Source organism: Musa acuminata, chromosome BXJ3-1, assembly GCF_036884655.1.
Source record: "Musa acuminata AAA Group cultivar baxijiao chromosome BXJ3-1, Cavendish_Baxijiao_AAA, whole genome shotgun sequence".
NCBI lineage: Eukaryota > Viridiplantae > Streptophyta > Magnoliopsida > Zingiberales > Musaceae > Musa > Musa acuminata.
The window spans coordinates 15830348-15856404 of record NC_088349.1 but is presented as its reverse complement, the minus strand read 5'-3'; the positions used below and the strand labels follow the sequence as shown (position 1 = coordinate 15856404).

Here is a 26057-nt window from a genome sequence, read left to right as displayed (position 1 = left end):
AAATTATACTTTTTAAAACTTTTCCTAGAACGTTTTTACTTTAAAAAAATTTAAAAATAATATTTTTTAATGATCATTATCAACCATCGCATGACCAACCCTTCTTCCCAAACAACTCAATTACTGCTTGTAAAACCGTCCTCTTCCCTCGACATCGATCGTAAGCAAGGTATACAACGACTAAGTCGACAGGATCAACAGAAGCGACATCAATAATGGATCTGATGAAAGAACGGATAAAATAATGATGTCTTAAAATTTTTTAAATTAGTAAAATAATATAATTTTTTTTTAAAATAAACTATTTTATTTTATTTTATCAAATCTCATCATCATCATCATTTATCTTATATATATATATATATATATATATATATATATATATATATATATATATATATATATATATATATATATGCCAAATGATGATGAGTCTAAATTAGATTGATATATTTAATATATAATAGAATTATTCTTTTAGTCCATCTTTTTATTTGAACATCTCCTATTCATATGCAACTGATCTTCATACCTTCACTAATCAATCTTTTCTTGTTTATTTATTTTGATTTGTTCGGATCAAATTTTCCACGATACTAATAATATCAAATAACGATGAGTTTAAACCAAACTAATTAGAGTTTATAAAATTTCAATCAGACTCAAAAGAATTTTAGTAGTTTAAGTTTGTAAGTTAGGGACCAAGTTCAATATATGCAACTCGATTCTTTCAATTCTAGGCCTGAATTGCAAATAGTAACTCAAGGAAGATCAGATTACGGCCACAGTCCTCAGTCCTGGACACAACTCAAACAGACACCTGTGACTCCTGTCCGGGAATCAATGAATTCCATACCTTGCCACAGGACTCTTTTTCTCTCTCATTTACTGACGAATCCAGTCCATCAGTATATGACCATGGCTTTAAGCTGATCTTAAGCATTGGCTGAGATGCTTTAAAGCATTTGGCATGAGAAAAAAATTTCACAGAACTGTAATAGGACGGTACCTCTTCTCATCCTTGCTGTGGTCTTGCAATCCTGAAGTGATGGGTACGAACTCCATTTTGCTTGTGCCAAACCTTCACGAGGTCCTGCAGGTACAAGGGCCAGTCACAGTGGCATCTAGCGTATGCCACCCCAGCCTCAATGTCCAAGAACGCTCTGGGAAAAAGAAAACTTTCAGATTGCACAGTGCAACAGTACTGAGTTATCATGTACCACCATACTGCCTAACTTACAACCAACACGGTTCTCACTGGCTCTAATTTCCTGTGGGCTATCTATCTCCTCCCACCTCAGAACCAGTGCTTGGTGCAGCGGGGTATGGGATGAAGGGTACGTTGAGGTACGAAGATGCCATACCACGACGCGCAGCATGGGGCACAGGAGGAACCGGAAAGGTCTGCACCACATGGCAGGCACCCGACCACAATGGCCAAAGCGTCGTCCTCGGGCATCCTCTCCATCGCTCGGCGTTCCAACAGACAAGCGATAGATGGCCGCAAGTAGCTGTCCTTTCTAAATTTCAAATTCCATCAGCAGTTTCATTCTGTGATTTCGGAGACTGGCATCATCCCATCGATAATGATATCAAGAAGCTGCCTGTACAGATCAAAAAACAAACTCTTTATAGCCACAGTAAAAACATCGTTCATGAGTTTCCCTATTTCTTCTACAGTCTAAAAATAGTCTACAATCTTTAATAATGATAAGCACAAAACGCAAAAGTGCAGTAGACAGATTGGAAGAATTAAAAACTCAAAGAACAAGATAATTGAACAGCAATGCCAGCCAGATTGACAACCTGGTTTAGGAAAAAAAAAAGACCAAATTTACCTATCATAGCCATCAGACCGAGGCCTATTGTCTGCTCTTTCTCTCGGCTTCTATCTGGAGAACAAGGTGATCTAGACTGTTCTCTTCTTTACCTAATTTCATAAGGTGACCTCGAAGGTATTCACAGCCATCACCACAATAACAACTTCTCGAAGATCAACGATAGCAACCGCATAATCATCACAGACCGCAAAACCTTCTAAAGTCATGACTAGGATTAATGCTGCATAGGATCAGGAGCAGATGGCCATAACCAGTAGAGAACAGTTAAATCAAATTTAGAAAAAAAAAACTAACTATCAAGTACTTATACACTGAGGTACTTTCTACATATAAATGTTTGTGAATGTCATCTCACCGACTGAAAAGAAACAGGAAATAGTGTCTCTTTAGATTTGCCTTCTCCCAAATCGAGCAACTCACCATACATGAAGAAGGAGAATGGTGGAGAATAGGTTGCTGAGGACCACAAAACAGAGAAGAACAGCAAGAATCACAGCCTAATAACCAAAGGGACAAAAAAACATCTACCGAAGAATATTAGACTTAGAGAACACAAATATTAAGGCATGGCAAGTAGCCTTCACCGATTACCACAACCGAGGTATTATTAAGTCCAATGGACTATGAACTGGCAGTGTTCGTTGGTTAGTTGTAAAAGTTGAAGGTGATACTGTTATTTAGTTTAATTTTTGCTATGTTATACTGATCTGATGCCTCGAAAAATTGAGGCTGGTCATTATTAAGTAAATGTCCAAGTTGAGTTGAGACATTGATGAACTCATCTTTTTCACTGTTAACAGTTATGACTGTGAAGCAGTCATACCTTTTTCACTGTCATTTGTGGCCTTTCACAATCGAGTGATTGAAATAATTGATAAAACAGTCTATATCTTCATCGGTATTCATGGTCACATGCAGAACTACAAGAGGCACATGTACGAAGTTCAACAACTAGATGACAACGAGCAACCTAACAAATTGAGCTGTGAAGACCACTTTACAGAAAATTATAAAGTAAAAAAGCTTAAACCAACCTTCCCCTTGGACAAGTGACTTTCTAGGTCCCTTTCTCTGACCGCAGATAAAAAGTCAGATATATGGAGTACTTTCAGCATTGTCTTCTTCATTCCTGCCATCACGTAATTGAGATAATAAGGATAAAGATTAATATATCAAGCATCATAGTGAAACAGATGGCCAAGAATATACCATTGCTTCCAACGGAAACCTATATCCCAGTCTTAGATTGCATTAATTCAGAGTCAAAAAGAAGTAAAATTATCTGAATCTGGTATCTGACCAAGTTAAGTTACACCTTCTAGACTCTCAAGTGTTTCGCAGTTAAACCAATAACCAACCGGTTGAACCTTCTTAATCCTGAGCCAAATGCAACCATAAAGAGCATTAGTAAGACAGGAAGAGAAACAACAATTTACTTGGAAGCAAAGGAATTCAGTTTTTACCGGAATCTCCACCTTAATATATATGATCATAGTTGTCACATCCTGGATTCTTTTTTTTCATAGGATTACATCTTTTCATATGTACAACAAGAGCCAAATAAATAAATATTAATTTATTAATATGCATAAATTATAAATATTTATTATAACTCATTTATTCATCAAAATATAAATCAAAAGTAGCCATAGACTTTATTGAGAAATATAGTGATGTCAACTCAAAAATAAAATCCAACTACCTCTACCTAGTTATCATGAACTTAGCTGATTTTGTCTAAGTCGTGCGGCACCCTTGCGTATCCGTCCGTAAAGGCCAGCCTCCCCAAAACCTCCTATGGTCCCTTAGGACCTACAAAAGAGAAAACATATTAGAGAAAGTGTTTCACTCATGATCCGCAAGCAACTATTTTAGCAAACATTTTATAGCCAATACAAATTACAAACATAGACTTCACAAACTCTAAATGATCACACAACAAAAGGTCCAAGATGGGTTACTATTGATCGAAATCCCCATAAGTGCCCACGTGACATAGTTTTGGTCGCCTTTAGGATTGTACCGTCTTCTCCATCATCTCTGCAGCCTACTCCTCTGAGGAGCAAAGGTATAACACCGCGTATTGTCTACTTCGTTCCTTGGTTGAGCACTCTTGCATCGACCTGAAGTCCTCCACTTTCGCTATCTTGATGAGAAGCTCGTTGACACTGTTCTTACGAAGTTTCCTGGCCTATGCCCTTTAGCCTTATCTCGGTACTTGGAGTTTGCCTCTGCATTCTCTACCTCCTCAGCCCTTTTTACGACCAAGCGCTCTCCCTTTATGAGAGCAAGGGATCGATGACTCCATGAAAGTCCCACGTCTGCGGTACCATGGCGTTGCCATGCCCATGGCCTTACTATCCGTCGCCTCACATCTGCATCCCTTTCTTTGCAATCGATAGATCTGCCTCAGCGACACTATGGTACTCATTTGAGTCTACCTCCATTCTAACCGATACTTGGTTTTGGGTAGCTAGGTCCCTCTGGACTCGTCATTGCTTCCTCGCCCATTTCAACCACCTGCTTCACCTCTGTTTTCTTCGAGCAATTCCCCTTGATCGATGGAAAGACAGACTGCAACTTTAATGTATGGCCTCCGCCATCATGTTGTAGGGCTTGCGTCGATTCTATTCTCCTTAGCTTCTTTGGTAGCAACGTTCACTTACTCGGCCTTGTCCTCTGACTTGCCAAGCTCCCTTAAACGAATATGAGCTTTAGAGCAGTCCAACTCTCCAGCCGCTTCGCTTACTCGACCTTGTCCTCTGACTTGCCAGACTCCCTTAAGCGAATATGAGCTTTGGAGCAGTCTAACTCTCTAACCACTTCGATCATACCTTTGTATAATCAAGTCCCCCATGGGACTCAATGGTATTTGCACTCGAAATTCCCTCTTGGTGGTACACAACCCCCATATTGTTACGGCCTTAGCTGGAATTGCCTAAGGCGTGAGGCACCCTTGTAGCCAAGACGCGAACTTAGCTTGCGTTGCCTAAGTTACGCTTCGCCCTTGCGATATTGCTCCACAAAGATCAGCCCACTTGTAACCTCTCGCAGGTCCCGAAGGACCTGTAAAAGAGAAAGTTGATTAGTTCGAAAGAACGAGCGACGGACAAGTCCCGACGTCTCGCGAAAAGAGGGGAAGCTTTACAAGCAATTCAGCGAGCACCTTGCGTGCACAAGAGAAAAGAGGGAGAGGGGGAAAACAAGGGCTTTAGAAGGTTGAACGAACAGCTGCAAGCCCACAAACAGCTGCTCACCGAGTCCCGGGTGCGACAACAAGTTCCCGTCAAGGCAACGTGCGAACTTGCGAATGAGTGTTCAACCCTTGGTACTATACCAAAGCCCCATCCAGCCCTGTGCCACCCGAGGGGTTCAAAGGGGCTGAGATGGTTGACGTTTTGGTGAGCGGAGGCAGATTCCAGAAATCAGCCCGCGGCACACGAAAACGGAGCTGTTTTGGGGCTGTTTTGCTCGGTTCGGTGAGCGGTCGCTTTGTAACGCTGCAGCTTATTCGAACTTACATTTTTACAAGCAAAATGACTCAAAACTAAGGCAAAACAGGCTGCCAAGTAACTGTACATGTAGATGAGAGCGACGAACGGTTCGTTAAACGGAGTTGTTGCGCGTGTGCGACGACCGTTCGTGACATTCTCCCCCACCTAAACTGTCGACGCCCTCGTCGACGCTTGTTGATAGTTGTCGATGATCTCTTCTTCATGTCGCAGGGCGTCTTCAGGCTCCCAACTGGCTTCAGTTCGGGGAAGCTTTCGCCACTTCACCAAGTACTCTGTCTGCTCAGCTCCGTTGGGTAGCTTTATCTTGCGGTCCGCCAGAATGGTTTCAACTCACTTCTCGTAGGAGGCTGTGATGGGAGGTAGCCGAGTTGGAACACTTCGGGAAGCATCTTGCGGATCCGAGTGGTAGGCTTTTAGGTTGCTGGCGTGAAGAACGTTGTGAATTTTGAACCACGCCGGCAGCTGCACGTTGTAAGAGACGTTGCCTACCCTGCTGATAATTGGGAAGGGCCCTTCATACTTGCGCACCAATCCTTTGAGGACTTTGTTCCTAAAGAATTGGAGTGATGCTGGTTGGAGCTTTACCAACACCAAATCGCCAACTTTGAACTCTTGCGGTCGCCTTGCCAAGTCTGCCCACTTCTTCATCCTTTTTGCCGCCTTCTCCAAGTAAGCCCGCGTAATATCTGCATTTCGATGCCACTCCTTTGCGAAATGGTAGGCTGACGGACTACTCCCAGTATACCCAATGGCCATGGTGTGCGGAGTCGATAGTTGTTGTCTGGTAATGATCTCGAAGGGGCTCTTGTTGGATGTAGAGCTCCGCTGCAAGTTGTAGGAGAATTGGGCAATGTCCAACAGCTTCACCCAATCTCGTTGGTTGGCACTCACGTAGTGCCGAAGATATTGCTCCAGGAGCGAGTTTATCCTTTCAGTCTGGCCATCCGTCTGAGGGTGGAGGCTTGTAGAGAAGTATAACTTTGACCCCAACAATTTGAATAGCTCGGTCCAGAATCGTCCCAGGAACCGAGCGTCTCGATCACTAATGATATTATGCGGGACTCCCCAATACTTCACCACATCCTTCATCATCAGCTTGGCCGCCTCCTCTGCTGAACAGTGTAGGGGAGCAGCAATGAAAGTTGCATACTTTGAAAACCGATCAACCACCACGAGTATCGATCCGAGTCTCCGTACAAGTGGCAAGCTTGATATGAAGTCCAAGGAAATGCTCTCCCACGGCCTTTCTGGTACGGGCAATGGCTCCAAAAGTCCCATCGGCTTCTACTGCTCCATCTTGTCTTGTTGGCAAGTAAGGCATGTTCGAACATATTCCTCCACATCAGTCCCCATCTTTGGCCAGTAGAAGGCCCTCTCAACGAGAGCCAACGTTCTGTGAATGCTTGGGTGTCCAGCCCAAAGGGAATCATGACATTCTTTTAAGAGTTCACGCCTCAAATTATCTACTCGTGGAACATAAACCCTATTCCCTTTTGTGTAAACGAGTCCCTCCTGGACCCAAAATCGTCGTGCCTTGCCTTCTTTGATGAGCTGCATCAGGATAACTGCTTGGGGGTCTCACTATACAGTCCATCACTGATCCTGGAAAGGAAGTTGGAGTGCAACTGACTTGCTTGGCCTCCGCCCTCCAATTGTGCGGCATTCATACGCTCCACTTTCCAACTCAATGCATCGGCCACGACATTTGCCTTCCCAGGCTTATACTCCATTGCCATATCAAATTCAGCAAGGAAGTCCTGCCAACGCGCCTGCTTTGGGGAGAGCTTTTTTTGAGTTTGGAAATAGCTCAGAGCAATGTTGTCCGTCCTCAGTAGAAATCGCGATCCGAGGAGATAGTATCGCCAAACTCGTAAACAGTAGATCACCACTGTCATCTCCTTCTCATGCACTGGATACCGCCGCTCGGTCTCGTTGAGTTTGCGGCTCTCGTAGGCCACCGGATGACCCTCCTGCATGAGTACTCCCCCAATAGCGAAGTCCGAAGCATCTGTATGGACTTCAAAAGGCTCCCCATAGTCTGGCAATTTAAGCACTGGTTCTTCCATAACAGCAGCCTTCAGATCTTGGAATGCTATTTCATATTTGTCAGACCACTTCCAAGGCTGCTCCTTCAGCAACTCCGTCAGTGGGTTTGCACGCTTCGAATATCCCGCTATGAAGCGTCGATAATAGTTGACGAAACCAAGGAAGGATCTCAACTCTGGCACCTTCTTTGGAGTTCGTCATTCCGCAACCGCTTGCACCTTCGACTTATCCATTCGAATGGAGCCATCACCGATTCGATGTCCCAAGAATAAGATCTCAGTTTGAGCAAAGTAGCATTTCTCCCTTTTCACGAACAAAGTGTTCTCCCTGAGAACCTTGAAAATTGTCCGAAGGTGTTTGACGTGCTCCTCGAGCGTTTGACTGTAGACGACGATATCGTCCAAGTAGACGACCACGAACTTATCCAAATACTCCTTGAATAGCTGGTTCATGAGAGTGCAGAACATGGCCGGAGCATTGGTTAAGCCGAAAGGCATCACCAAGAACTCAAACGCTCCATACCTGGTCACACAGGTAGTCTTCGCTTCGTCGCCTTCAGCAATGCGCACCTGCCAATACCCCGACCGAAGGTCGAGTTTTGAGAAATACTTGGCTTTGCCCAATTGGTCGAACAAGTCCGCAATGAGCGGGATGGGATACTTGTTCTTCACTGTTACTTTGTTGAGGGCTCGGTAGTCGACGCATAATCGGAGGCTCCCATCTTGTTTCTTCTGGAAAAGAACTGGAGCTCCAAAAGGTGCTTTAGAGCTGCGGATGAGACCACCACTTAGCAGTTCACCTAACTGCTTCCTGAGTTCTGCAAACTCTGGCGGGGGCATGCGGTAGGGTGGTCTCGTTGGAGGCTTCACTCCTGGCTCCAGCTCGATGTTGTGATCAACGCCCCTGCATGGTGGAAGAGTCTTCGGCAACTCGGGTGGCATAACGTCATTGAACTCTTTCAGGACGTTCGCCACCACAATAGGTTCTTGAATGGCCTTCTCGTCAAGTGGCTCTAGCTTCATCGCAGCCACGAAGGTTAATTCACCTTTTCGCACCCCTTTCTTTAGTTGCAACGCCGATATATGTTGCGGTTCCTTGGTTCCTCTTCGAGAGACAGGAACCACGCAGGGATCGTCGCCTCCCATCACACATAGGGAGTTCAAGAACGGCATTGGCACCAACTTCGCCGCGTGCATAAACTCCATTCCAAGAATCACTTGGAAGTCATCCAATGGCACTGCCATCATGTTGGTGTTCCCGCTCCATGTCCCGATTTTGATGGGGACTCCCTTCGCCAACCCAGAGATTCGCCTGACCTCCGAGTTCACCGCCTTCATTCGACTTGGGCTCTTCTCCAAGATCAACCCAAGTCGCTTTGCTTCTCGATCGGCTATAAAGTTGTGGGTAGCGCCCGTGTCCACCATTGCACGAGTTGTTTGACAATTGAGCTTGATGTCAACATACATTAGCTCGCCACTTCCTGCTTTTTGTTGCCTTGTCTTCGGGTTCTCCCCCACTTGACCCCGCATGGCGTTCAACAAACGCATGGCTCCCATCCGGGGTCCTTGCGACTCCTCATCGTCGCTGCTAGCTTCAGAACTACTCGAACTAAGGGCGACAGCATTGCCCTTGTCCGATTTGGGAGGGTGGATGGAAGCTGTTAGCGCATTGAGTGCCTGTTTTTGTGGGCACTCCCTCACCATGTGTGGCCCTCCACACAAGAAGTATCCGCCAAGTTTCGAGGCCTTGCCTTTCGGGCTTGGCCCTTTATGTGAACTCTTCTTCTTTTGTTCGCCCTCGAGCTCCTTCCCTCGAGAATGTTTTGGAGGGCGATTGCCTGAAGATTGTTTCCTTCTCCCTAGGTCTTCGGAGGAAACAAAGTCGGTGAGCCTTTCTGCAGCAGCAATTGCCCCGACCACATCGGTGACATTCCTTCGATTTAGTTCCTGTTGAGCCCATGGCTTCAAACCATCGAGGAAGCTGAACAACTTGTCCTTCTCGGACATGTCCTATATGTCCAGCATTAGTGCAGAAAATTGTTTCACATAGTCTCGAATGGTGGAACTCTGGCGGAGTTGTCTCAACTTCCTTCTTGCGACGAACTCTGTGTTCTCAGGTAGGAACTAAGTTCTTAACTCCCGCTTCAAGTCTTCCCATGTGTCAACCCGACACCGACCTTGTTGGATCTCCTCCCAACGGGTTCACCACCAAAGTTTCGCATCTCCGTTCAGATACATTGTTGCTATAGAAACTTTGGTATCTTCAGAATCAGGCCTCGTAGCTCGAAAGTATTGTTCCATGTCGAACAGAAAATTCTCGAGCTCTTTGGCATCTCTAGCCCCTTCATAACCATGAGGCTCGGGTGCCCTCAAGTTTTATGGTGGTGCAACGTGGGTGTTGCTTCCTCCCGCATTTAGTGCTCTTGTGAGCATGGCCACCTTTGAAGTGAGTTCTGCCACAACATCCTGTAAATATTGCACGAAGTCTTTGGTGTCATCAGACAGTCGGTCGACTAGGGCCTCGACCTTGTCGATCTTGGACTCCGCTTCCTCTTGCGAGCTCTCTACCCCAACAAGCCTTTGTTGGCCATGGTAGAGTTCCTCCACGCTCGCTTCAAGAACATCCAGGCGGGTTTCTGCCGTTGTGAATCTCTCCTTGTGACTCTTTTTCCCAGTTGGCGCTCCAGATTGCGCCTCCTCCGCTCGTGGAGAGTAGCCAACTTCTCGCTCATCATGTTCGCTGCTGTGCTCCTCTTGAGCGGCTCCAACAGCATAAGAGCGAGTTTGCACATGCAGCCCACCTGCGGCTGCTTGGGGCAAGGGTCCGGCTTGCCCCGTCTTGCTGGATTCGCCACGATACTTTGCCATGGCGAAGTTGCAAAGTTCCTTCGCTGCTCGCTCAAAGTGCTTGCCCGCTCTGATACCACAATGTCACAGCCTTAGCTGGAATTGCCTAAGGCGTGAGGCACCCTTGCGGCCAAGACGCGAACTTAGCTTGCGTTGCCTAAGTCGCGCTTCGCCCTTGCGATATTGCTCCGCAAAGATCAGCCCACTTGTAACCTCTCGCAGGTCCCGAAGGACCTATAAAAGAGAAAGTTGATTAGTTCGAAAGAACGAGCGACGGACAAGTCCCGACATCTCGCGAAAAGAGGGGAAGCTTTACAAGCAATTCAGCGAGCACCTTGCGTGCACAAGAGAAAAGAGGGAGAGGGGGAAAACAAGGGCTTTAGAAGGTTGAACGAACAGCTGCAAGCCCACAAACAGTTGCTCACCGAGTCCCGGGGGCGACAACAAGTTCCCGTCAAGGCAACGTGCAAACTTGCGAATGAGTGTTCAACGCCCGGTACTATACCGAAGCCCCATCCAGCCCTGTGCCACCCGAGGGGTTCAAAGGGGCTGAGATGGCTGACGTTTTGGTGAGCGGAGGCAGATTCCAGAAATCAGCCCGCGACACACGAAAACGGAGCTGTTTTGGGGCTATTTTGCTCGGTTCGGTGAGCGGTCGCTTTGTAACGCTGCAGCTTGTTTGAACTTACATTTTTACAAGCAAAATGACTCAAAACCAAGGCAAAAGAGGCTGCCAAGTAACTGTACATGTAGATGAGAGCGACAAACGGTTCGTTGAACGGAGTTGTTGTGGGTGCACGACGACCGTTCGTGACAATATGGTGATGACCAAGGCTTTCATTCGATGCAAAATTCGATACACGCATGGAAGACTCGCCTCTATGGTACCATGGTATTCACTTTTTGAATCCATAGCCTTTCTTACCGTCGTGTTGTTCCCCGAAGTGGAGCTCTCGATCATACCTTTGTATGACCTAATCCCTCGCGGGATTTGTCCCATGTGTGTCGCATTGCATTGAATTGTTTCACCACACGATGAACTCATATTGCGATCTCTTTATACGTGGCCTTTGCCAACACATTACAGGGCCTCTGCTACTTTCGATTGTGTTCGCTCCTTTGACAATCGACCTCCGTCCACTTGCTCTCAGGTCACACTCGGATGAAGCACTGCTCTAGGATAGTTTGTCACTTAACAGCTCCCGAAGTCCACTAACTTCGCTTAAATTGGTGCACCATTGTTTGGATCCTGGGCCTCTGCCCTCACCAGCATAATCTCCACTGCGCATCGCTTCCTTCATGGTAACTCGAATTACAACACTGTGGCATATTCTTCAAGAGTACCTGTCTTTGCGTCCTCTTGCCTCGTGCCAAGGTCTTCTAACCCTAACTTCGCCTTCGTAAGTTGAGTCACCTTAGTTCTTTCGTCAAATGCTTCATCGAGATAAGGTGTATGTGCCTCGAAGCTTCATTCGTCTTTGGCACCATGCAGGAAGAGTCTGCTCCATCAGAATAAAGGACTCATGGAATGACATGATCCCACTCTTGCCTCTGCAAGCGTTCTGTCCAAGGAAAGGTTCGTGCCTCCGCTCCATATTCCATCTTCTATACCAACTCCCTTCATGCGGCTTGGGAACTTCACCAAGTTACACCCAAGTTGCTCCGCTCCTCGATTTGCATTGAATTGATGGTGGCTCTCGCACCCACTATTCCACGAGTTAGCCCTCCGTTAAGTCCGATCTATATCGGCTCTAAGTGTGCCTTCATTTGGTGTTGCCTTGGGGTCGCACCCCCACTTGATCTCGCAATACATCCACCAATGCATTACCTCATGCGAGGTCATGCAACGACTCCTCGCCACTCGCTCTGTTCGTTGAGCCTTGTGGAGTTGTTGTCTTAAGTTACTCCTCAACATATGCATTCCGTTGTACATGATTCTCTCTCTGGAGAACTGAGGCTTATCTCTCTTAGATATCTATCCCATTGGAGCAACTTCTCTCTTTGCATCCTTCCCTCTAAAAGTTTCAGAGACAACCATCCCCTTAGACTACTCCGCCTCGTCGAATAAACGATGCATTGATCTGTCCTCGCAAACGCACTTGCTAGATTGTGACTCTTTGCCAATACAGCCCACACTACACCCGTCAAGGCCTAGCAATATATTGAACTTGCTACACACTTCAGCCTTTTACGTACGTATCATTCTCATGCTAAAGAGAAACTTGCTAGATGGCACTGAGTTTTAGTCGCATTGGGATGGCCATGAACATTCCATCGTCCACATACAAGTCCTTGCATGAGTACCGAATTCTTTGAGTTAGCAATTCCCCTCACCTCTGCGAGTTATACACAATTCTTTTGGTCGTTGAGCAACCCATCCCACTTTGCACGGTCTCATCATTTACTAAGTGCCCCGCTTGTCTTGAGCACTGTCAAATTTGGTTATCAACGTCGGGCCGTAGCTCAAACTTAGCCATCCCAACCTTTGTACGCTAGGCATTCTTCCCAGCTTGTTTATCCTTGTGGTACCTCTCGCGCGAAGGGTTGGTCATTCCTCTGAATACCAATCTTGGATGCTTGTTCCTCTGAGCGACTCCTTTCCCTACATCTCAATGCTTGTTTCCCCCAAACGGTTGCGCATGTTGGCTGCCCTCAACACAACTCCGTTAGGTCCCCCACGTTTGTATGCTAAGTGTTTATATATGTGCTTGTCTCGCTCTGATACCAAATGTCACGAACTTAACTGATTTTACCTAAGTCATTCGGCACCCTTGCGTATTCGTCCGCAAAGGTCAGCCTCCCCGAAACCTCCTATAGTCCCTTAAGACCTACAAAAGAGAAAATGGGTTAGAGAAAACGTTTCACTCGAGATCCACAAGCAACCATTTCAGCAAACACTTTGTAGCCAATGCAAATTACAAACATAGACTTTGCAAACTCTGAACGATCACATATCAAAGAGTCCAAGATGGTCCACTATAGACTGAAATCCCCACAAGTGTCCACATGACACAACCTTCGTTTACAAGCCTAAAGCGACCACCAAAGCCAACTAAAATAGGGTTTCTAAGCCTATTGTCAGCCTTCTACATGCTGTGCAAGGCATAAACAAAACCGAAAGATACGGACATAAATGAGCATTACATTAAACACCCCGTTTACAACTTTGTTTGTGACATAATGGTAGAGGAAGGTCTGCTCTCCATTGAAATCCGATCTAATGATATTGGGAGGCTGCTTTGAAAATAAAAAATAAAACGAAGAAATTTTAGTAACACTGAGTAAGAACCCCTATAAATCAACTGAAAAACAAATATATATCTAAAAGTCAATCATCCCACTAGTATATATCAAATACTCAAAGGAGCACTCCCCTAATAGTGGATGAATATATTTTATCCTATGGGATGAATTTGTGTTCTCCCAACAACGGATGGAGACAAACCCATATCGTATTCACAATAACGGATGGAGTGGTGTCCTTCACTCGTCAAAGTGAGGACACATTCCTCCCGACATCAAATAGAGGAACCATCCAGTCGCTACGTCTGATGACCCGTTAATCTCCAAAGAGAATCGCTCTACCTACCCTATGTAAGGAAACAAAATCATCGCATACTGATTATGTCCATATCGGGATGATATAATATATTAAAACATCTCAATTTATCTTTCAAACATTATTAATGTCAAATAATATCAATTAACAATCAATTGGCTTGAGCCCTAACTCAATCAGTCTAATTGAACTTAATTTACTTAGAAACTAATTGAACCGATCTCTAATCCTTATTTAACTTGTTTGGAACTACCATAGACTAATATAATTTGGACTAGATTGAGTTCAATTTAGATTAAACAGACTAGGATAAATCAAAGCAGTTCGAGATCACCCTGAATCGATCTAATCTGATCAAATTTGATTTAATTCAATTAATGCTTTGGCCAAAATTAAACAAAGTAAAGGCAATGGGCTAGACTACATAGCACTGCGCTAAGTTGGGTCAGCTCATGTGGACTGGACTGCATATGACTGTGCATGTACTATACTAGTTTAGGTGTAATCAAACCAAATAATTAAGTTAGGAAATAATTTTTTTCCTTACTTGCCATTGTAATTTAGGAAATCTTAATCTATTTCCTTATTTGTTAATACGAATTAGGAAATAACTATTAAGTATTCCAAATAGGGTGATATCATATTTGTTAGTATATTAAATAGAAATAATTTATATTAAATAAATACGAAAATAAAAATAAATTTTCTTTAATGGAGGCTCACCTCCTCCTATTTAAGGGGAGGGATTTCTCTCATTCGATCCTCACATAGCGAAGCCTAACAACGAGAGGAACGAGGAGTTACACCCTGTTGACGAGAGGTAGGTTTCCCTACCTTTCTTAAAAATAAAAGTTTTAGTTTTTATTTTGATTTTTTAAATGTTGAATGTTTTATAGTTTGAAAAATATTTATCAATTCTTTAAATGTCAAAATTTTTATTATTGCATTAAAGTCTATCAATTGAAGTTTTTATAATGTTCTTTGACCTCTGCTTATGGTTTTTTTTATTTTTAGATTTAAACACGTTAAAAATTTACATGTTTCATGTATTAAATATATGATATTTCCTGACATTACAACTTGCCTTTAATCTTATTTGGATTGAGATTTTTGTTAAATTAAAATATGTTATCTAAAATTTTTGATATTCTTTAACTGAAAATTAAAATGTACTATCCTGAATGATTTAAAATTTATTTGACTAGAATATTTTGAAATTATACATGTGTTGAAAGTATATTTTTTATTTGAATTTAGAAGGTTATTTCCTTATATTAAAGCTTATCTTATAATATATCTTTTAATGTGTTATTATATTTTTTTGTTTATATAATTGTTAGTGAAAATTTATTGTTGTATAAAATTGGATATGAATTGGATTGAAATTGCTCACAAGCCAAGCCCAAATCATAGGTTAGGCCATAACCCACTAGCTAGGCCCAGCTAGTAGACCAGGCCCAGCCCATAAGCCAAGCCCAACCCACGGGTCAGGCCTTGGCTCGTAGGCTAACCCAACCCAACCATCATGGGCGGTCACATGCGACGCACATGATCAGTTCATGGGCCAGGGCTGGGCCAGCCTTGTGTGATGCATGCCTAGTCATGTGTAATGCACATGACCAATAGATGGGCTGGCCCAATCTAACCCAATATTGCTATTGGATTTGAGCTCAAATATTGATTGAACTAAACTAGGCTTGATTAGTCTAGATCGACTCAGGGTGATTCCGAATCGATTGACTTATTCAAGTCAGTTTAACCTAATATAGTCCAAATTATACTAATCTAGGGTGGTTCCAAACTAGTTAAATGAGGATTAAAGATCAGTTCAGTTAGATTCTAGTAAATTGAGTTCAATTGGATCGATTGAACTAGGGTTCAAGTCAATTGAGGGTTAATTTATATTATTTGATATTGATGATATTTGAAAGAGATGTTTTAAATGTGTTATTTTATCTTGATATGAACATTGACCAGTGTGAGATTATGTTATTTCCCTGTCGAGAGCAGGTAGGGCGATTCCCTTCGGGGATTAACGGGCCGTCAGACGTGGCAGCTGGACGGTTCCTCTATCCACTGTTGGGAGGAACGTGTCCCCACTTTGGCGGGTGAGGGACACCACTCCATCCGCTATTAGGAGTGCGATATGAGTTTGCCTCCATCCGCTATTGAGAGAACACAAACTCATCCTGTAGGATAAAGCCTCTTCATCCGCTGTTAGGGGAGTGCTCCTTCAGGTATTTGATATACGCCAATGAGATGATTGAATTTTGATCATGTATTCATTTGAGTTGACTTTTGGGGTTCCTACTCAGCGTTACTGAATTTTTTTTATTTTTGATTTTCAGAGCAACCTCCCTTTAGTACTAAATCGGATTCCAGTAGAGAGCGGACTTTCCTCTACTGCTAAGTAGAGCCATTTGGATGATTATTAAAGTTAACATCACCATGTTTATTTTTCTACTTGTGATTTGATGAATAAATGAATTATAATAAATGTTTATAAATGATGAATAAAGTAATGTTTATCTACTTGACTCTGGATGTATGAAAAGATATGAAAAAAAAAAATCCAAGATATAACATCTTTTTATGGTATCAAAGCATGATCTAGGGCCTGTATGTATTAGGTCCCTTGATTGACTTTAACCGATGATTGTCTTTAACCTATTATAGAAGTAATGGAGCCAATTTCAGAGATTAACGGTCCTGTCACTCGGGGTGCTTATGGTCAGGTGTTCGAACAAACAATAACTTAGAAGTTCCACGCATCGTAGAGCAAACCCAGTCCTCATATATATTTGTCACTAATTATGGGCTAGCTTCTCCGACTTCGCAAAATGCACCTCATGCCCCAGCACTCGTCAATTGTCAAGATGACGTACATGGAGTCCTCAATGCTATTAGAGGATACTTTGAGCGTCAGGAGGAGCGAGATGGAATTCCATGGGGTATGAATAATACCTTAGATCACTTTAAGAGATTGGGACCACCAATTTTTGAGGGCAAACCAAATCCAATCTTTGCTGAACGTTGGATTCCTCAAGTGGAGAAGACATTCGAAGCTATTGAATATAGACAAACCAGATCCTTTTGCTTCTTTCATTTTGGAAGGGAAGGTAGACACTTGGTGGACCTAAAAAAGGAGAATGTTGGAGGCTAGAGGTAATGTGGTGACTTGAGAGCAGTTTAAAGATGCATTTTATGAGCAGTTCTTTCCTGATTCAGTTCGCATTGAGAAGCAACAAGAGTTCCTTAACATCCACTAAGGAAGTAGAACTGTAATGGAATATGATCATTATTTCATTGAGTTGGCCCAATTCTCTCCACATATTACTTTCAATGAAAGTCAAAAAGCTCGTCATTTTGAGAGGGGACTTCGATCATCAATTAGAAAATCCGTCATAGTACTAATTTTACCAACATATGCTGAAGTGTTAAATCGAGCTCTGGCGGTGGAGAAATTGGATAATGAACTACAGCAAGCAAAGGATCAAAAGCGACCTTTTAATGCTACACCATTTGCGTATGAGGGATCACATTCTGGACCCTAAAAAAAAGGCAAAGGCAAACAGTTTGGACATCAACAAGTAGGAGCTCCTAGTAATCAAGTCATCATAAGATGTTATTTCTGTGGGAAGACAGATCATGTTGGATCATGTTTCCACCTCATGCCCCATGGGATAACGTGTATGTTTTTATTATCAACAATTGGGGCACATGTCGAAGGACTGCCCACGGAAGCAACATCAACGCCGAGCTCCACCCCAGACAGTTGGACAACAACAGTTAGGACCCAAAGAGGGAGGACAGGCAAGAGTCTACGCACTAACTCATCAAGATACTAAAGCCTCGGGATCTATTATTAAAAGTATCATCACACTCTATGGTATGCCAACATCTGTGCTTATAGATTCTGGTTCTACACATTCTTTTATATCATCCTATTTTGCTATGAAACTACATAGGAATCGTGAGACAATGAGTAATACATTAATGGTAGTAACACCAGTTGGAAACTCTTTGATAATTGATCATATATATAGAAACTACGTTATTACTATTGAAAGTCACGATTTGCTAGTAGATCTTATTTTACTAGAATTTCAAAATTTCGATGCTATCTTGGGTATGGACTGGCTTTCAGCATACCATGCAAGTGTCGATTGTTTCCGGAAGACTGTTACTTTCTCACCCCTAGATCAACCATCTTTCAAGTTTATTGGGATTCAAGAAAAGTTCCCTTATATTATTTCAGCCTTGAGTGCTACCCAACTATTACTGAAAGGATGTCAAGGATACTTGGTCTTCATTTCTAGAAAAGAATCTAAGAAGCCAGTATTAAAGGACATCCCCATTGCACTGCTACTAAATAGGCAGATTGAATTTACAATTGATCTTCTACCTGACACTGCACCTATTTTTAAACCTCTGTATAGAATGACACCAATTGAGTTAGAGGAGTTAAAGAAACAGATCCAAGAGCTTTTGGACAAAGGTTATATTCGACTCAATGTAACACCTTGGGGTGCTCCTGTCTTATTTGTGAAAAAGAAAGATGGATCTATGCGACTATGCATCGATTATAGACAACTCAACCAAGTGACCATAAAGAATAAATATCCCCTTCCCCGAATAGATAACCTATTTGATCAACTTCAAGGTACTCATGTATACTCGAAAATTGATTTGAGATCTGGGTATCATCAATTGAAGATAAGAGAAGGAGACATACAGAAAACTGCTTTTAAAACAAGATATGGTCATTATGAATTCATAGTAATACCTTTTGGACTCACAAATGCACCGGCTGCTTTCATGGATATCGTGAATAGGGTGTTCCACCCTTATCTTGATAAATTTGTAATTATGTTCATTGATGATATCTTGATCTACTCCAAAAGCATAGCAGAGTATGAACACCAACTTAAGACAATTCTAGAAGTTCTAAGGCAAGAGAAACTATATGTCAAATTAAGCAAGTATAACTTCTAGCTCAATGAAATTATATTTCTCGATCATGTAATTTCGAGTGCTGGTATATCTGTTGACCCTCACAAGATTGAAGCTGTGATAAAATGGAAGCAACCTTCTAATGTTTCATAGATTAGAAGCTTCTTGGGTTTGGCTGGATACTATAGAAGATTCGTATAAGGCTTTTCAAAAATAGCAACACCATTGACCAAGTTGACACAAAAGAATATAAAATTTGTGTGGGATGATAACTGTCAACAAAGTTTTCAAGAATCGAAGAAGAAATTAACCAGTGTTCCTATCTTGGTGATTCCTTCAGGGGGAGAAGGTTTTGTAGTGTATAGCGACACCTCACTATAAGGGTTTGATTGTGTTTTGATGCAAAACGAAAAGGTAGTTGCTTATGCATCTAGGTAATTAAAGTCTCATGAGAAGAACTATCCTACTCATGACTTAGAGCTAGCAGCTATCATTTTTGCACTGAAAATTTGGAGGCATTGTCTCTATGGACAGACTTTTGAAATCTTCATAAATCATAAGAGTTTCAAATATATTTTCACACAGAAAGATTTAAATATGAGACAAAGAAGATGGTTGGATTTTCTAAAAGATTATGATTTTAATATCAACTATTAGGAAGGCTAATGTAGTTTATGATGCCTTAAGCAGAAATACATATAGTCTTGTAGCCTATATGAATATTCAAAGAAATTCTATTATGATAGAGTTGGCAGACTTAAAACTTAAACTTTTATCGGAGACAAATAAAGGTCTTGCGTGTCTGATGACACAATCATATTTGGTAGAAAAGGTTAAAGAAGGTCAGAAGGAAGATACATATATTTAGATGATAGTTAAGGAGATAGCTCAAGGATTTAGACCCGAATTCCTCCAAGCCAAAGATGGTTCTATTACATTCCACAATCGACTTTGTGTTCCCGAAAACCATCCAATAAAGATGCAATTATTAGAGGAGGCACATAGATCAAAATTTAATATCCATCCCGGGAGTACTAAGATGTATCGAGATTTATGTCAAAACTACTGGTGGCGTGGTACGAAGAGAGATATAGCAAAATTTGTTTCTAAATATCTGATGTGCCAGCAGGTGAAGATAAAACATCGGGTACCTGCGGGAAAATTGCAAAGGATTTCGGGAATGGAAGTGGGAGCAAGTCACTATGAATTTTGTGACAAGATTATCCAATATGAAAAGATATGACGAAATTTGGATAGTAGTAGATAGACTTGCTAAATCTGCTCACTTCCTCCCTGTTAACAAGAAGTATTTATTGGATAAACTAGCAAGCTTATATATTAAGGAAATTATTCGATATCATGGGGTGTCAGTTAGTATTATCTCAGATAGAGATCCAAGGTTCACCTCTAAGTTTTGAGGAAGTCTACAAAAATCTTTGGGCATACAGTTAAAGTTTAGTACAACTTTTCACCCCAAACTGATGGCCAATCTGAAAGGACAATACAAACTCTTGAAGATCTCTTAAGAGTATATGCTTTGGACTTTGGTGGGAGTTGGGATATGCACTTGCACCTAATTGAGTTTTCTTATAATAATAGTTACCACTCTAGCATACAGATGGCTCCATTTGAAGCCCTTTATGGAAGAAAGTATAGATCACCTGTATATTGGGATGAGATAGGAGAATGGAAGCTTTTAGGACCTCAATTAATTCAAAAAGATGCTGATAATGTTCGAATTATATGTCAAAGATTATTAATAGCACAAAGTCGTCAGAAAAATTATGTAGATCGAAGGCGAAGAGATCTAGAGTTCGAAGTTGGTGAGCACGTCTTCTTAAAAGTGTCGCCAACGAAGGGAGTTATGAGGTTTGGTTAAAGGGGGAAGTTAGCCCCAAGATTCATTGGCCCATTTGAGATCTTACAAAAGGTCGGGCCTGTGGCGTACATATTGGTATTGCCCTCGGCTTTAGCTAGTATCCATGATGTATTCCATGTGTCTATGCTTCGAAGATATATCAGGGATCCATCACATGTTATATCGTACCAACCTCTACAACTAAGAGATGATATTACTTTTGGAGAACAACGAACCTAGAGCTTGGAAAGGAAAGAACATGTTCTAAAGAATAAAATTATACCTTTGGTAAAGATTTGTTGGCAACACCATTTAGACCGAGAGGCAACGTGGGAAAGAGAAGAAGATATGCGAGAGTAGTATCCTCATCTATTCTATTAAGGTGAGCTAAATTTGGGGACCAAATTTCCTATAGGAGGAGAGAAATATAATCAAATCAAATAATTAAGTTAGGAATTAATTTTTTTCCTTACTTGCCATTGTAATTTAGGAAATCTTAATCTATTTCCTTGTTTGTTAATACGAATTAGGAAATAATTATTAAGTATTTTAAATAGGATGATATCATATTTGTTAGTATATTAAATAGAAATAATTTATATTAAATAAATACGAAAATAAAAATAAATTTCTTTTAATGGAGGCTCACCTCCTCCTATTTAAGGGGATGGATTTTTCTCCTTCGTTCCTCACCTAGCGAAGCCTAGCAGCGGGAGGAACGAGGAGTTACACCCTGTTTATGAGAGGTAGGTTTTCCTACCTTTTTTTAAAATAAAATTTTAGTTTTTATTTTGAATTTTTAAATATTGAATGTTTTGTAGTTTAAAAAATATTTATCAATTCTTAAATGTCTAAATTTTTATTATTGCATTAAAGTCTATCAACTGAAGTTTTTATAATGTTCTTTGACCTCTGCTTATGGTTTTTTTTTAGATTTAAACACGTTAAAAATTTACATGTTTCATGTAGTAAATATATGATATTTCTGGGCATTACAACTTGCCTTTAACCTTATTTGGATTAAGATTTTTGTTAAATTAAAATATGTTATCTAAAATTTTTGATATTCTTTGATCTGAAAATTAAAATATACTATTCTAAATGATTTAAAAATTATTTGACTAGAATATTTTGAAATTATACATGTGTTAAAAGTATGATTTTTATTTGAATTTAGAAGGTTATTTCCTTGTATTAAAGCTTATCTTATAATCTATCTTTTAATGTGTTATTATGTTTTTTTATTTATATAATTGTTAGTGAATATATGTTGTTGTATGAAATTAGATATGAATTGGATTGAAATTGCTCACAGGCCAGGTCCAACCCATAGGTTAGGCCACAACCCACTGGTCAGGCCCAGCCCGTAAGCCAAGCCCAACCCATGGGTCAGGCCTTGGCCCGTAGGCTAACCCAGCCCAACCATCATAGGCGGTCACATGCGATGCACATGACCAGTCCATGGGCTAGGGCTAGGCCAGCCTTGTGTGATGCATGCCTAGTCATGTGTAATGCATATGACCAATAGATGGACTAGCCCAATATTGTTATTGAATTTGAGCCCAAATATTGATTGAACTAAACTAGAATTGATGAGTCTAGATCGATTCAGGGTGATTCCAAATTTATTGACTTATTCGAGTTAGTTTAACCTAAATTGAACTTAATCTAGTCCAAATTATACTAGTCTAGGGTGGTTCCAAACCTGTTAAATGAGGATTAGAGATCGGTTCAGTTAGGTTCTAGTAAATTGAGTTCAATTGGATCGATTGAACTAGGGTTCCAATCAATTGAGGGCTAATTTATATTATTTGATATTAATGATATTTGAAAGAGATGTTTTAAATGTGTTATTTCATCCCGATATGGACATGACCAGTGTGAGATTATGTTATTTCCCTGCCGAGAGCAGTTAGGGCGATTCCCTTCAGGGATTAGCGGGCCGTCAGACGTAGCGGTTGGACGGTTCCTCCATCCGCTGTTCGGAGGAATGTGTCCCCACTTTGGCGGGTGAGGAATTCCACTTCATCCGTTGTTGGGAGTGCGATATGAGTTTGCCTTTATCCGTTGTTGGTAGAACACAAACTTATCTCGTAGGATAAAGCCTCTTCATCCGCTGTAGGGGGAGTGCTCATTCGGGTATTTGATATACGCCAATGGGATGATTGAAGTTTGATCATGTATTCATTTGAATTGACTTTTTGGATTCGTACTCAGTGTTGCTGAATTTTCTTTATTTTTTATTTTCAGAGCAACCTCCCTCTAGTACTAAATCGGATTCCAGTGGAGAGCGGACCTTCCTCTACCGTTAGGTAAAGCCACTTGGATGATTCTTGAAGTTAACATTACTATGTTTATTTTTTTACTTGTAATTTAATGAATAAATAAATTATAATAAATGATGAATAAAGTGATGTTTATCTACTTGGCCATGAATGTATGAAAAGATATGAAAAAAAAAAAATTCAGGATGTGACAGTAGGCCAGTCCATAGCCCATGGATTGGTCATATACATTGTACATGAATGCCCATGTTAGGCTGGGCCGAACTAATCTATGGGCAGGGGCTTATCCTTTGGGTTGGGCTTACTCTACGGGTTGTGGCTTGGCCAATGGATTGATTTTAGTCCAAATACAAACCAATCCTCTTAATTTTGAATTATAACATCATGAAATTATAATAAAAAATCTACTTATTAACATTGAGTCATTACAACAAAATAAATAACAGTAGATAAAATGAAATTACATAAGGGAGAAATAATATTTTTAATCAACTACTATATAAATATAATAGAAATCAAATATTAGAACTAATAAATTATTATATAAATATAATAGTAATCAAATATTACAACTAACATCATGCATACAAGATAAAAATTTTAGAAACTGCGTATAGCATAAATAATTACAATATGTTTTAATCTAAAAATAAAATTTTAAACACTTTAAGGAATAGAAGAAAATTTTAGAAACTGCATATAGTATGAATAATTACATGCTTTAATTCAAAAATAAAATTTTAGACACCTTGAAGGAATAAAAAAGAATTTATTTTTCAATAAAAGCAGGACAATCTACCTCTCCTTAGTAGGATACAACTCCTCTTTCTTTTGCTGCGAGACTTAGTTTGGTAAGGAATGAAGTAGAAGAATCCCTCCCCTTAAATAGAAAGAGAGGAGCACTCCACATAAGGTAATATTTTTTATTTTTATATTTATTTAATTATTATTTTTAATTTACTGAAAAAAAATAACATCATCCAACTTGGAATGTTAAATATTTATTTTTAAATTTTATTAACAAGAAAAGAAATAAAATAATTATGCTTAAACTGGATGATTTGATTATAACAGCCATGTTCCAAGTAACTGGATTCTGTCCAAAATTGACAACTTGATGTCTTAAAACCATGCTAACACCTAAGCAATTTATATAACAATCATGAACAAATAGCTGGAATAGCTGATGAGAAGAAACTGCTTGGAGCAGTTGCAGTTGGTAACATGTTCTAAGAGGAACAAGTCAGTCACATAATTGCAAATAAAAACAACTAGTATCTGAGGTTGGAGACATGACTCCTTTCCAATATTTGAGTTTTGTAGTTTAAAGTATGTCTAGTTAAACCAGAATATTCAAATATATTTTTATTGTTTCCAATAAATCTTCCTAGATCTCCTTCTTACTCTCTCACACCACTAATACAAAACAACTCACCTTGTCTAACCCAAGCATTGACAGGTCTCTTAATGGGGGTTATCAAAGTCAAATAAGAAAACAATAAATGCATCCTTAGTTCAGCTTTTATAGTTATGAGGTGCATGCATTACGACAATCTGAGTACATAATCAACCAGATCCATGAGATTGTCATAATGAAAGGTATAGCATAACGAAAGAAGCGTTCCCAAAGTTATGAACGATGGAATGAAGTAACTGCACGGGGAAGAAAAAATCTGTTTGTAAAGGAGAAGATATACCTGAAGCAATACAAGCAGATACAATAAATTCTAAGCAGCACCTAGTCTTACAGCTAGCATTTTTGTTCATTCATTGTAGTAAATGATTCTCCCAGGAAAAAAGCACAACATATTCATGTTGCAACAAGACGTACATTCAATCTTGCTTTCCATTTGGTCCATCTGTTTGGTTGATCACCCAAAAGCTCCCACATAGGTGCTATGATAGTAGCATCAACCTGGCATATAGCGCCATAAATTTAAGACAGTTTCGAGGAATCTTAGGATGCAGATCTCCTATCCACTTTGACCAGCCAACAAGCTCAAAGTCATATGAGACGCTCAGGGTTTAACAATTCCACATTCACACAGTCCACCATTTTCATTTCTGAGAGTGATCACATTGTACCCACATCGGCCCGACTCGCAGATCATCGACCACCCCAACAATCCTCTCCAATTCTCGACATCACCCCCTATAATTACCTCACAAACTCCATAATTCGAGACCTCGTATATGTCATCACACTTGTCTATGCAATACCGCAAGTTCCATCAGGTAATAGAGATGAAAAGGCCGGTTACCCAAAATTTAAAGCAAGATATGCAACACGAACTCATTGGAACTAAAGATGACAACCAGAAGATTCAAGAGAAGAATTGAGATCGATGGATGAAAGACTTACCTCGTGCGTGGAGAATGCGCCTAAAAGGAACCAAAGAAAGGGATCCGACGACGGAGAGCGGAAGACCTACCGATTCGTTTGGGAGCCGCTGCTTGCAATACGGGTAGGGGGTCAACAGTGGGCCTCGGGAGCCCGTTTCGTGTTCTACTACTACAGAGCCCGTCAACTACGCCCCGAAGCCGCGCTCTGTTGCAATGTGATCCGATCTGCGTTGGTCGGGCTAACCCACTCGTCGGTAACTTTACATGCTCGTCAACTTAAATTGGACTAATAGTCTTCAGTACTTTGATGTTTTTCTACAAAAAAAATAAATATATATCATTTGGTATAACAGTTGAAATATAATTTTTGTCCCAATAATGAGAGGTAGGTGTAGTGATGTTTGATATCCTTATAATAAAAATTCATTGTATGACTTGTGCAGTAGAAACTATGTCTAAAATATCATTATAAAGGTTTCTTATACTCTTTAAGAGTTTGTTTTATGGAGATGGATGAGTTGCAAGATATCAGCGCAGTTGAGAATATTCTTAAGATCAAGATTTATTGAAGTATGGTGGATAACATAACCGGCTACAATAGAGAATTATGAATTAAATTATCAATTTCTATTGTAGAAGTATTAGTAGTGAATGAATTATAACATTCTATGATAAAATCAGGGAGGAACAATTGTAGTAGTATTTGATATAAGGATATTGAAGTCCTTTAAGAGCATCCAAATAGATGTTAAGAAATAGCATGTATAATGGGGGAAGAGTTTTTATCAAATAGAGTCGTATGACATTTGAC

At 40.8% G+C, this 26057-nt stretch overlaps 1 long non-coding RNA gene across 14 annotated transcripts; it reads right to left on the bottom strand.

The window, feature by feature from the left end:
- Positions 1–757: 757 nt before the first annotated feature.
- Positions 758–25365, bottom strand: LOC103998716 (uncharacterized). 14 transcript variants are annotated; one of them, XR_010492948.1, is made up of 7 exons: positions 25266–25365; positions 3550–3653; positions 3051–3218; positions 2197–2970; positions 1839–2061; positions 1365–1604; positions 758–1163 (listed from the first exon to the last, which is right to left on the bottom strand). It is a non-coding gene; the product is annotated as an uncharacterized LOC103998716 (long non-coding RNA). The 14 variants fall into 14 exon arrangements; XR_010492938.1 differs by having other exon boundaries at positions 758–1604; positions 2197–2297; positions 2876–2970; XR_010492944.1 differs by adding an exon at positions 13002–13076 and having other exon boundaries at positions 758–1604; positions 3544–3653; positions 25266–25345.
- Between the last annotated feature and the right edge of the window lie 692 nt (positions 25366–26057).